Source organism: Microtus pennsylvanicus, chromosome X (assembly GCF_037038515.1).
Source record: "Microtus pennsylvanicus isolate mMicPen1 chromosome X, mMicPen1.hap1, whole genome shotgun sequence".
NCBI classification, from domain to species: domain Eukaryota; kingdom Metazoa; phylum Chordata; class Mammalia; order Rodentia; family Cricetidae; genus Microtus; species Microtus pennsylvanicus.
This window is the reverse complement of record NC_134601.1, coordinates 84,748,401-84,762,149: the sequence shown is the minus strand read 5'-3', so window position 1 is coordinate 84,762,149 and position 13,749 is coordinate 84,748,401.

Sequence of the window (13,749 nt, the reverse complement as noted above, 5' to 3'; positions counted from 1 at the left end):
ACCTCCGAAGCTGACTAATCGTGACCACAGAACTAGCTGTCCACTGCCCACACAGTGCTCACTGGGATATTCAGCACTACATTTTGTTTTCCAAATGACGTACCTCTGCTGCTGATCTCAGCTCTTGCCACAATCACCTAGCATGGTCCTTTTAGGTCAGCAGTCCTCAACCTGTGCGTCTCGACCCCTTGGAGGTTACATAGCAAACATTCTACATACCAAATGTTTACATTATGATTCATAACAGCAGCAAACTTGGAGTTATGAAGTAGAAAATAATTTTATGGTTGGGGTCACCACCAGGTGAGGAACTGTACTAAGGGATTACAACATGAGGAAGGTTGAGACACACAGTTCGAGGCTTTGGTGGCCCTGTGTCCTGCCTCCCACTCTACAGAACTACAGAGTCCCGACTTCCTGGGAGAAGATACTTGTCACTGCCCACCCCAGTCACAAGTGACTCTCTGTACTCTCTCCAAAGGCACTCTCTTCTCCTAGCCTGTGAACTAGGGCATGACCAGTTTAAGTGTTGCCACTTCTAAGGGCTCAGCGCTTGTTGGTTTTGAGCCCTGGGTTCTCACAGCTGTGTCGATGTGTCTCCCCCTCCCCCAGCTTTCACAAAAATAAAAAATCTCAAAATTAAAATTAAAATCAAAGGTGTGTAAACCATTGTGACACAACTACTACCATCAAGGTAAATCCCATCAGTCACCCTCCAGAGTCACCATTATTCTTCTGTGGAGAAAGCATTTACGATCTTCCACCATGCACATTTCCTGTACACAGTGACGTCGTAAACACATAGATGTTGAACATACATGTTTGATATGTACTTAAATTTATAATTTTGTATCGTATAGGAACAAAAAGTAGAACGTGTTGAAATGGTTAAATAAGTTTTATAGTGTAGGGTTAAGCCCAGCCTTAGGGGGCATGTTTGCCTCGGGCTAATGTTTACCTATAAATCTGCTGGGCATGCGCCCAGCCGCCCCTTCTGCTTCCTGTTCTCCGCGGGAACCGTGGTACTGTAAGTCTATTTCCCCCATTATAGCTGTATGTATTTTTTACAATCTGTCTGAATTCATTTATGCCGCTACATCTTGGCGCCCAGTGAGGCTTTGCGGATACCTGCCTCGAATCAGAGCCTCCTGGGGGCGACCGCTCCCCCCCACTCCAGAGGCCTCTCAGTTCGTGCAGATTGTACCCTCTCAGCACTGCTCATTGCTGGTTCGCTTCTGCCCGACTTACAGCGGCAGAAGCAGCTGAGATTCTGAGTCACTGAGCATCTACATCGACTCTATTTTTCCTGGTGCCTGCCAGAAAGTGGGCAAACAGGACAGGAGACTTAGCCCCGGCAGTTTGGAATCTTCCCCTCCCTGCCCGACAGCGCTGCACTGCTTCCCCTCCCTCCTGGTGGCTTAGTTCGGACTTGGCTCTGGTGGGCTTCCTGGCCTTCCCCCCCCCAATTGCTATTTATCAGTCTTGGGTCCGCTCCATCTTTCGGTTTTGAGTCAAGTGTTTCAGACTTCGGCCAGGTGGACTCAAGTGGACTCTTTTGCCACCACTGGCAGGAACCAGTCATTGCAGGTAAAAAGAAATTTTTTTCTTTTATAAATAAAATGTCTGAAAACATTACCATTCGAGACTTTAACAGACTTTTTGATTGTACCGTGTGGGAGATTTTACAGGAGGTGTCTGTCATCCCACATCTATGCATCTTTCTCGGATTCGTAGTTTTCCTTGGTACTATGTGGTTTGATAATAGAAATGTGATAAAGTCTTTACAAGACGAATCCAGGATTCTTAAGGCAGTGGTTGAACATTTAAAAACAATTGAGAATGACAGCAATCTTCTCAAGAATCAGTTTGAAGTTCTCCAGGAAGAGAACAGATCTTTGTTTAACATGACTCGGTCAACTGAGCAAAATTTAGAAAAGGTACAGGCTGATGTTAAGGAGAAATTCATTACTATGGAAGAAGGAACAGCTGATTTGGATCGTAAGCTTCAGTCACTTTCTGTAGGAACTGAAACATTAACTGAGAGAATCAAAACTGCTGAATGTGACAATCGAATTTTGTCGAAAGCTTATGACAGATTGGTGGAAAGATTGTCAATACAAGAAGGCACGGTTTATGCCATGAAAATTATGTCCAAAGATGAGAAGTTATCTCTAATGGACAAACTTCATACTTTAGAATACTCAATGAAGGCTTTGGAACATAATTCTGGACAGGAGATTCAGACATTGCAGAAGGCAATGGTGAATAGAATTGAAAAGATTGAGGAATTTCTAAATTCTGATGAAGAAGAGCAAAGGATAGAAAGGCAAATTTTAACTACATCTCTGGGTAAATCCCTCGGGGACAATTTCCACAAAACTCTACCTACAGCTCTACCTGCCTTTCCAGTAATAACAACAGAGAAGGTGATTGGTTCCAGAAACCCTAGGGTCATCAAGGAAGATACAAGGGAGCCTGTCCGTATGAATGATCTCAAAGAAATTAAACAGGCTGGCATGACTTTTGGGATGCACGCCTCTTTTGTTAAACAGATGCTGAAATCTTGGGCCACAACAAGCAGAGCAACCTCCTCAGACTGGCTTCAACTGAGCTCTGCAGTACTTGAGAGTGGACCGCAATTGAAATGGAAATGCTTATTCAGGCAAGAGGCTAGACTTTTAGAACAGCAGGAAAAAGTGAAGGGAATTGACATTTCCCTAGATAGAATTCTAGGTGAAGGGCTCTTTTCCGCCCCTCAGGAACAAGCTAATTTGGATGAAAACACACTCTCCATGTGTACTACAGCAGCCTTAAGGGCTTGGGACAGGGTACAAGACCCAGGACAGAGAATGGAGTCATTCGTCAGAGTTAAACAGGGTCAGAGAGAACCCTTTAGTGATTTTTTACAAAGACTAACTAAGGCCATACAAATAGGGATATCTGACCCAGAAGCAAGACATATAATGATTGCGTCTTTGGCTTATGAAAATGCAAATGTAGAATGCAAAAGGATTTGGGGGCCTTTAAAGCTCAGGTCAGTGCCCTTGGAAGAATGGGTCTTGCATACACTGAATGTTGATGCATTTGACTATGGCACTGAAGCATGGGTAGAAGAAGCAATTTCCAATGGTAAAAGGACACACCAGAATACCAAATGTTTTAATTGTGGCAAAATGGGTCATATGAAAAGGAATTGTAAACAACGGATTTTCAGGAATAATAATAATGCATCTTCTAGAAATAACAGAAATAGGAGGACTCAGCCTTCAGGTTTATGTAGAAGATGTGGAAAAGGCAGACATTGAACGAATGAATGCATGTCTACAAGAGATAGACAAGGCAACCTGATACAGATGGGAAACCTTCGAGGAGGTACCACTGGGCCGTCCTCCCCTAGGGTATGTTAAATAGCCCCTCCTTGTGCCAATATTTTGTGAACCAACCATTGCAAATGATCCGCAAGAAATTTCCCAAATTGATAATATATCATTACATGGATGACATTTTGTTATCTGATTCAAACATGGATACCTTGAACAGACTGTTTGAAGAAATAAAGATGCTTTTACCTTAATTGGGATTACAAATTGCTCCTGAAAAGAATCAGAAGGGAGATTCTGTTAATTATTTAGGTTATAGAATAGGTTTGCAAAAAATTAAGACATAAAAGGTACAAATTAGGAGAGATTTCCTATGGACTCTTAATGACTTTCAAAGACCATTAGGAGACATTTCCAGTCTACGACCAGCTATTGGCATAACACCTGATCTAATAATTCATTTGAACAAAACGTTGGATGGTAATAAAGATTTAAACAGTCCCAGAGAATTAACAGCTGAAGCAGAAAAGGAACTAACAATGATTGAGGAGAAATTACAACAGGCACACGTGGACAGGGTGAATCCAGAGCTAGATTGTATTCTCATCATATTACCATCAAAAATTTCTCCTACAGGAATTTTAATGCAGAGAGATGATATTATTTTGGAATGGAACTTTTACCACATAAACCAAGTAAGAAACCAAAAACTTATGTGGAAAAAGTCTCTGAGTTAATTATAAAAGGCAAGCTGAGACTTCGTCAACTAGCAGGCACCTATTATACCCAGCAGAAATTATAGTGCCTTTCACTGCTGATGAACTAAAGAAATTATGGGAAGATAATGAACCATGGTGAAGAGCTTGTGTTAATTTTTTGGGAGACATTAATAACAACTATGCAAAAAGCAAGAGGCTTAACTTCATAAAGAGAAATTCTTGGATCCTTCCTCGAATCGTCCATGATGCTCCAATAACTGGAGCCCGTACATTCTACACTTATGCCAATAAATCAGGGAAGGCAGGTTACAAACCAGAAGACTTGGGTAAGGTAGAATAAAGTCCTTAAGATTCTGTCCAGAAGGCAGAATTATATGCCATTCTTATGGTGCTAAGGGATTTTAAAGAACCTATTAATATAGTTAGTGATTCACAATATGCAGAAAGAGTTATTTTACATATTGAAACTGCTGAATTTATACCTGATGATACAGAACTAACCTCATTGTTTATCCAGGTTCAAGATTTGATCAGGAACAGGCTTTGCCTTATGTACATAACACACATCCGATCCCATATGGGTCTGCCAGGTCCTCTAGCACAAGGTAATGCAGAAATTGATCAATTATTGATTGGTAGTGTGCTACAAGCCTCTGAATTTCATAAAAAACATCATGTTAATAGCAAAGGTTTGAAGAAGGAGTTTTCTATTACATGGCAACAAGCTAAGGAGATTGTAAAGAAATGCCCTACTTGCTCTTTCTATAACCAAACGCTACTGCCTGCAGGGGCTAATCCAAAGGGCACCCAAAGGAATGAAATCTGGCAGATGGATGTGTTCCACTTTGAAGAATTTGGCAAATTAAAATATGTTCATCACACCATTGACACTTATTCAGGCTTTCAGTGGGCAACTGCTTTAAGTTCAGAAAAAGCTGATTCAGTAATCACTCATTTGTTAGAAGTCATGGCTATCATGGGTATACCTACACAAATAAAGACAGATAATGGTCTTGCTTATGTCTCTAGGAAAATGAAATGGTTTTTGGCAATATCAAGCATGTTACAGGTATACCATACAACCCTACAGGTCAAGCAGTCATAGAAAGATCAAATCGAACTATAAAGGATATGTTGAACAAACAGAAAGGGGTGGAAAACACCCCCAGAAATAGGTTACATAATTCTTTGTTAACCTTGAATTTTCTCAATGCTAATGAGAAGGGAACAACGACTGCAGAAAGACATTGGATAATGGAAAAGTCTGCTGAACTAAATCAACCAGTTTATTTCAAGGATGTGCTGACCGCACAATGGAAGCCAGGAGATGTGCTGCACTGGGGAAGGGTTTTGCTCTTGTCTCCACAAGTGAGGAAAAATTGTGGATACCGTCAAAATTAATAAAGGTTCGGTTTGAAGAAGAGAAGCCACGTGGAAAAGATAAATAACAATTCATTCACAAGGATGGTGAACATACTGATGGTAAGAAATACAGAGAGGTTGGGGGCAGGGTTCTTTTCTTATCTCCACAGGAAAATACCCATCTTCAAAGAATTTAAAGAACCCTGAATATTTAATTACTGATGGATGGACATGTTCTGTAAGCAATATATATATATATATATATATATATACATATGTCTTATTAAACATTTCTTTATAATTATGTAGAGCTGGTTTTGGAGTTGGACTATGGTTCAGTCCCTCTTCAATCCCAAAGTCTGTTGATAAGAGATATTTCAGAGTTTCTGTCTCAGGTCAGGAGCCATGAAATGGGACAGAATAAGAATAATTATATACTTGATAAACTTTCTTTGCCTTTCCTCATATCTGTGCCTTTTTTTATATGTCAGTATATGTCCTTGTTGTTAATGTTTAAATTTCTCATAGCAAGCAACAACTTAACCTACAGTAATCTTTAAAGATTCCAGGATGAAGATGGGGATCCACGACATCAACTCAATCTGGTTTTTATGACATCATGAATATTTTTTAAGCGCTAAAATTAGACCTGTTTTTTGGTACCAACTGCACCATTTCGAATAGTGCACATTTTTGACAACACTCTGGTCGGATCTTCTCAAAATGCTCAGAGACTAGTTATAATTTTCTTAGGTCAAAGGTTAATTTGGGAATTTTACCATCATTTGCTTTCACAGGAGCCCCTAAGAAGAACGTTGCCCCCATGTCAGCTAGAAGCAATTTTAGAGGACGATGTCCCCTCTCCCAACAGAGTTTGCCCTCAGGATTAGGGACATCTTTTAGTTGTTGGTTCAGGGTTGAGGGGATGGGGAGATATTTTATAGAATTAGGGGTATTTTCAGAAAAAAAAAAGGATTAACTGGTTTGATGGGATGATTGGTATTTGTGAATTACTGTTTTTAGAAAATTGTATTGGTACTGTTTTCTGTATATTGATATATTGAATATTGAATGTGAGTGTTCCTACCTCTATTTTTGTATAAGAGTATGCTTATAACTTTGTCTGTATTGTATTGAGACAACCACCATATTACAATGTACATTTTTACCTCTGATACTATTTATATAATAACATTATGTACAGTTGAAGATCATTGTCTTCATATATTGCACAGTTGTTTATTCTTTTAGCTTTCAAGTTAGATAGGTATTGAGAATTATATGTTTGTCGTATTTATTTTTAGGTTAATCAAGTCTTTTAGATACATAGAGATTATATTTAGTATAGTTAGTATAATCTTCAGCCTCTTTGAAGAGCTGTAGAAAATGGCCTTTGTCAAACCTAGAATTCTGTGCCAACGAGACACAATTACTCCTGGCAACACCACTCTACTCCCGAGAGAACGTTGAGCACCAAAGACACTCCACTGGAGCTTGTCTTCTTGGCAGAACTGGCCTTTGGGTTAAGAAAAGCCCATACCTCAACTACTGACAAAGATATGAAACAGGATTGTCTTATCTTGCCAAGACAGGGTAGGATAATTCTAAAAAAGTTCCTTGCATTTATAAATGGTATTTCAGTTATTTTAGGCCTTAGCCAAAGTTGGTTGACTCAACATTGCAAACGAGACTTTGGGTGATTGCCCAGGTAGTCAGTTGTCTCTGTCAATTGTTGCACATTTTGGATATCTCTCGTTTGTTCAGTAATATGTATTCCCTTCTCAGATCTTTGACAGAGTTGAAGATTATATAATTGTAGTCACTCTCTACATTATTTAGATTCCTTGAGATAGAATGTCTTTTGTTCTCAATATTGTTTGTTATATTTATTATTTGTTATTATTGTATATAGTTGTGTTTGGTTTAGTTCTGTCTTATTTAGACAAAAGGGGGAGATGTAGTGTTAAGCCCAGCCTTAGGGGGAGTGTTTGCCTCGGGCTAATGTTTACCTATAAATCTGCTGGGCATGCGCCCAGCTGCCCCTTCTGCTTCCTGTTCTCCATAGGAATTGTGGTACTGTAAGTCTATTTCTCCCATTAAAGCTGTATATATTTTTTACAATCTGTCTGCATTCATTTATGCCACTACATTATAGACCTAGCCCAGACTCTTTATTATGCACTCAGTGATCACATTTACAACCTGTACATACTTCAAAGCAGGATACCAAGGTATAGTACATATTATATACTTAAAATAAAAAATTAGTTTGTGCACTTAAGCTGTCATTTACACCTCTATGTTCACATTGTCATCTCTATGCCACCTTCAGGTCACTGGCAACCACTATTGTACACTTTCCTTCTCTTTGGAAAGCAGGTAACAGACTATTTCTGTTTTTTTTTCTTTTTTCTCACTATACCCATGTTGTGGTAAACAACAGGCAACCCTTGGGCCTGCCAAGATTCCTGTCTGTGGTCAAACGATGTTTTATTTCGTGTGTACAATGTCTGTGTGCATAGAGAGGAGGAGTAGTTTTTACAGAGCCCGTGGATTGAATGTAGTCTTTGCACTTGGCAAGTAAAAACTCTCTCAATTCCCTAAATTCCCAGTTCATTTTAAAACTAAAGGAAATGCAACTGTATCTTACTAATTTGCACAACATTTGTACTTAAGCTCATTCTGTAGCCCAGGCAAGTCATCAACTTATTATCCTTCTGGCACAGCCTTGCAAGTGCCTGTAATTGCAGGTTTTGCCCCCAGATCAAGCTATATTCTTGATGTGATTATCCACTAACGGACATTTAGATTGTGTTCCTAGGACAGGTACTGTAGGTGATGCCTCAGTCAGTGTAGGGATTCAGATATTTTGGACCACTGACTTTAGGGCTTTGGGATATACCCTCAGTACAGGTACAGCTAAAATGCATAGTAGTTCTAATGTTAATGTCTGGAGACACATGCACGGCGTTTTCAATAGCTGTTGTACCAATTCCCACTTTAACAATCTTGTACTCTGCTCCTTGTTGGCTCTAATTCCCATCTCGGATGGCAAGCCCAGCACAAAAGGTGAGATGATCTCTCACTGCAAATTTGATTCCCATTCTCCTGATGATTATTGCCAAGAACTTTTGTCCCTATCTGTTGGCCATTTGTACATCTCCTTTTAACAATGTCTACACAGATCCTCAGTCAATTTTCAAACAGGGATATCTGTAGGTTTCCTTTGTTATTGAGTTCTGTGCCTTTCTTATATTTTAGGATATTTATTGCTCCTTTATGCCTACATGAAGTCCTGATGTAATTCACAGAATGGAGTGGGCAGAGAGGAGGAATGTGTGCTGAGAGTCAGACACTTGTGAGGGTGTGGGGACAGTAGATCAGGCTGCCTCTAACAGTGAGTTAGTGGTAGCAATGCTTGGGGAGCTTCAATTGCTTGGGCTTCCCTTGGTTGTCTTGAGAATTGGGAGTGTTTTTTTTTTTTAGATACATTCTCACTATGCCCAGCGCTGTAGCTGTGATGTTGTGAATGCCTATGACCTCCACAGGCTCATGTGTTTGAATATTTGGTTTCAGTTGGTGGGACCTTTTGGGAAGGATTAGGAGATATGGCCTTGGTGGAGTAGCTGTGTCCCTAGGAGTGGGCTTGGAGGTTTCAAATGTGCACACCGCACCATAGGACCAGCTCTGGCTCTCTCACCATTCTGGGTGTTGTCTCAACATGGAAGTTTGCAGCTACCGCTCCAGTACCATGGCCGCCTGTGTGTTATATGCTCAGAACCATGTCTACCTGCCTGTGACCAGGATCCCTGCCATGATGCTGAGGACTTTACCTATGGAACTGAAAACAAACACCCAACAAAATGCTTCTTTCTCTCATAAGTTGCTTTGGATATGATGTTTCCTCACAACAAGAGAAGTGACTAAGATCTGAAACTCAGTATGTATCCCAAAATGTCTTCAAACTAACAAAATTCCAGATCCAGTCTCCCGTAACAGGGTGGCAGGTATGTGCCCAAACACCAGTTTATGTCAGTCTATAATTCTGTGTGATTTCTTCCTTCTACACCAGAGAGCAAGTGGGTGTGGGGCAGAATTACTGATGGGGAACAGTCTGTCATGGCCCCAGGTATTTGTATAGCATTAGGGCCGGCATACAGACATTGACATACCTGTTAGATTCTGGAGGGGAAATCCCTAAAGCCTCATGGATACTGTATTTCCAGTAGAACATCCAGGTAAATCTTGCCAGCCTTGCGTGGTTATTATGAGCATGAAGAAACTGCCACTATGCCAGTGAATTGAAAATTATCCAATGAATCAGAAGAAATGGATAGCAAACAGAAGAATGAGCCTGAGAACAACACAGTCTTCATTTCAACCATGCAGAAGAAACACATTGGAGCACACTGAGAACTCTGATGGCAAAAGTAGAAAAAATGAACAAACAAATGAACAAAAAGGAATAAGCTACAATGGAAGAGAACACCACTGATTTGAGAATGGCAGATATAGAAATGAAATGGCCATCTCAAAAGGAGTAAGAGTACCATGTCATGAGTCAGAATGGAAACGGAATAGAAATCAGCTGCATGTATCCTGTTGTAAACTGGGAGACACTACAAACTGTAAGAATTCCAGCCTGTAACATACACTGCAGGCAGGTACTAGTTCAGATGCCCTTGGAAACAGCAGCCAGCCAGGATACCTCTATTTTAAAATGTTTGCACATGGTGCACCCTCAAATTCTTTCTCCTCCTACTGCAGATCAGAACCATACATTGCATTTGTTGTGTGGGTGTATGCCTCTATCCTCAGCATAGGGAGGCTGAGACAGAAGGATTCTGAGTTCAAGGTCAGCCTGGGTTAGATAGGGTGGTACTCCTCACAAGAGTTACAGCAAAACAAAGAGCTGCTTCTGACAGACATCATTGTTCTGGGTCTGAGATGTCATGGTCTCAAGGCCAATCATGTTCTAGCAAGCTCTTCTCCAGCTCTGCTACATGCTAGGCCAGAGCATCCTCACGATCAGGACCATGGAGAGATCCTCAGGCTTGCTGCCTTTTTCAATACTCAACAGCTAGGTAGCTCTCTTCTACCAGGTGTGTGGTTAGTGAAGATTTTTCCCCCATTCTGAATGATGTCTCTTCAGTGGATTAACTGCTCCCTTTGCTGCTGGCCTCATTTGCTAAACAAGCACAGGTCTTTTCAGGAAATCCTTGTCTGCCTCTAGCATTATCAGGGTTTCAGGTCTTACAGTAAACCTAGTCATTCACTTGCCATGGGTTTCTCCGCAGAGAAGTGGGGAATCTAGCCTTATTCTTCTGCATTTGGAGTGTAGCATTTTAAGTTAAGTAAGTCAGACAGATAAATTTTACATGTTTTCTCACACTTGAGAATCCTAAGCTTTATATATACATACATACATCCATACATAAAATCATGGATGTCTAAATGACATCAAAGAAGAAGTGAAACAGATTAGAAGAAATTGAGGCACTTGCCATAAATTGATAAATTGGAGGAGAACAGAAGAAAGAGTAGGGGTTGTGGAGAAAAGCTTCCTCCTATACTTGAATGACACTGTCGGCATGAAACTCAGTTCTATGTACAACCAATAAACACCAGTTCCTAAACAAAAGGTGTGACAGCATGTTGAGCCCATCAAAGAGAAAAAGATTTTCAGCTCCAGGATTCAGGGTCACGTGAGACACTTCCTGCCACTTTGCTTCCCTCTGGAGCCTCTTGGCTGCCACCAATTCATGGAAGAGACACCTGGAGTCTAATTACAGATCCTTGGTGGGCCTTGGGCTTTAGTCATGGAGAGCGTATGGGACATTTAAGATACAGGAAGGGTCTCCCTATCTGTTTGCTGAAATTGTCAACATGTGGATGGAGCTGCAAACTAGAAAGATGTGAGTGACAAGTGACTGTGTTTTTCTTTTGGAAAATGTGATGTTAACAATCCGAAACACACCCTTCTTCCAAGTCTTAAGTCTTAGATAATCATTGCTAGAGGATTCTAAACGGTAGGGGAAACCACTTTCAATAGTCATTTCACCATTGGCCTTGGTGTAGTATGCTTGATTAGAATGGACTTGGGGGAGAAAGGAGGACAGGATGAGAAACAGATATACAAGTCAGTGAGACATCCCAAGGTCCAAAGGAATGAGGAAAATGTAGCAAGTGCTTGGCCAGCATGTACTTATCTGCAGAAGGGGCAGTGGTAAACTGGGACAGGGAAACAGGGATGGAATTCACAGGAAGGACTGGATCTCAGTCTTCACAAACACAACAGGATTAAGGGGATTGCACACCTCTGACACTAACTCCTTTCCTACACCAAATGCACAGCACACTTCTGGAATAATCTGAATGCCTCTACCTGCTGTGGCTGAGACAGGACCTTCCTGTATGAGGAAAACTGTGGCTGTCTGGAGACCTTCCCCTGCAGAGAAAAGCCTGGAGTCCTAGGTTAACAGTGAAGGTGGCTGGATCGCCCTTTCTTCCCCATGATAAACAAACTCAAAAACATGTGAGTCTGTTTTCCCGCCACGGTGATTGATCACTGCCCACAAAAGGCTAGTGACCCAGGTCTCTGGATGTCACTGCTCTGTGAAATGAATATAGATATGGGCTGGCTATGATGGCCCATATCAGTAGGATATGTTGAAGTCACTGAGTCCCGGTGATCATGAATACAGCCCTGGACCCACTGTATCCACATAAACCTTCCAATAAGCACTTGGTAAAAGGCAGCAAATGTCAGAGCAGGCTTTGATGGCTTTCCTGAAGAGGACTGACTCTCATTAAAACACTGGATTTTCTATTAACCATGGTAGTCTCCCTTATCAGAGGAATTCCTTTCCTCTCCTTATCTTTGTTTCAGGACAAGGCCTTGAGCCCAGCTGGCATAGACATCACTATCATGTCCTTGAGTTTCTGAACCACTACCACCACCTTCTGAGTCCTAGAATTATAGATATTTGTGACAGCAGTCTCTGCCTCTCTCATAGCAGCAAGCCTAACTGTGTCTATTTATGTGCCAAGAGAACCGTAGCCCATGTGTCAATTCCTCAAGGTGCTCAAGGACCAACTGTCCCTCTTTTCTCCTTCCCAACAGACACACTCAGAATCTCAAAGATCAACAGTGCCACAGACATGACTCCCAGATGATGACCAAGTTCTGTCTGCTGCTCCCAGTCCTTACTATCCAAGTTGCCCAACTGCTAAGCACACTTCTGTGATTTGGCTTTATAATATTTTTTGGTCCTCCTATCATCTCCTCAGTATATGGTTTGTGTTTTGGTGAAGGTGACAGTATGTGACTCTGAGACATAAAGGAAACCAAACATCAAATATTTTATTGAGAGTGGTCGTCTCCATAAGGGACTGAGGGACATCTCTAGTGCTGAACAAGAAGGCTGTGGGCTGAAGGCTGTGGAGCTGGGTCAAAAGGAGCCACAATGTCCCAGAAACCACAAACCACATGTAGGGCTTAGAGGGGAGAGATAACTTATATTCTGACAACAATGACCTCACCCGACAGAGTTCCATCATTCATCACGTCTGGTTGTTTATGTCACAATGTGTCACCCCATCTATTTCTGCTTTGGAAGAGAATTCAGTAAAATTACAGCACAGCGTGATCTCCCTCTGCGTCCGGTTGCTGAGAAAATCCACAGCATCCACACTACTGGCACAAAAACTGGTTGGATCTTGGCGAAGGCTCTGATTTGGGATTCTGGCTCACTGGGTACTGGGAATCATGCCAAATGAATCTGTTGGGCTGATGGGATTGCCCTCGCCATGATGCACTAGGCTCTATAAAGAAGTGTACAGTGGCCATGGAGCCTCCACTTGGTTTTATGGTTTCCATTTTTATAATACTTTTCACGACAACACCTCAACTCCTCAAAAAGAAACACAGAAAATGACATGGGAAACTCACTGGTTACCTAATTTTGTGTTGTTCTAAATGCTGCTGCTTTCCCTGGAATTGCCCCTTAAGTATTAGGAATGCATTCAGTGTTCTCAGATCTACAATTAATCCCTTCCTTTCTTCTTTGAACAGGTTCCCCTACCACCTTTCATTACTGCATATTCCATGTAGTGCAGAAACATGTGGTAAGCACACTTCTAGCACAGCCCTCAGTGCCAACCTCCTTCCAGGCACGTTTGTCCTAATGAAATGGGCCCAACCCAATGTTATGCTTGAGCCAACGGCATTTGGAACCTATAATAGTAAGTCATTGCTGCCCAAGGGCAGGCTGTCACAAGACTAAGCCTCCCCTAAAAGGCAAACTTCCTCCCTCCAGTACTAACTGCACATGTCTCTGTGGAGATGA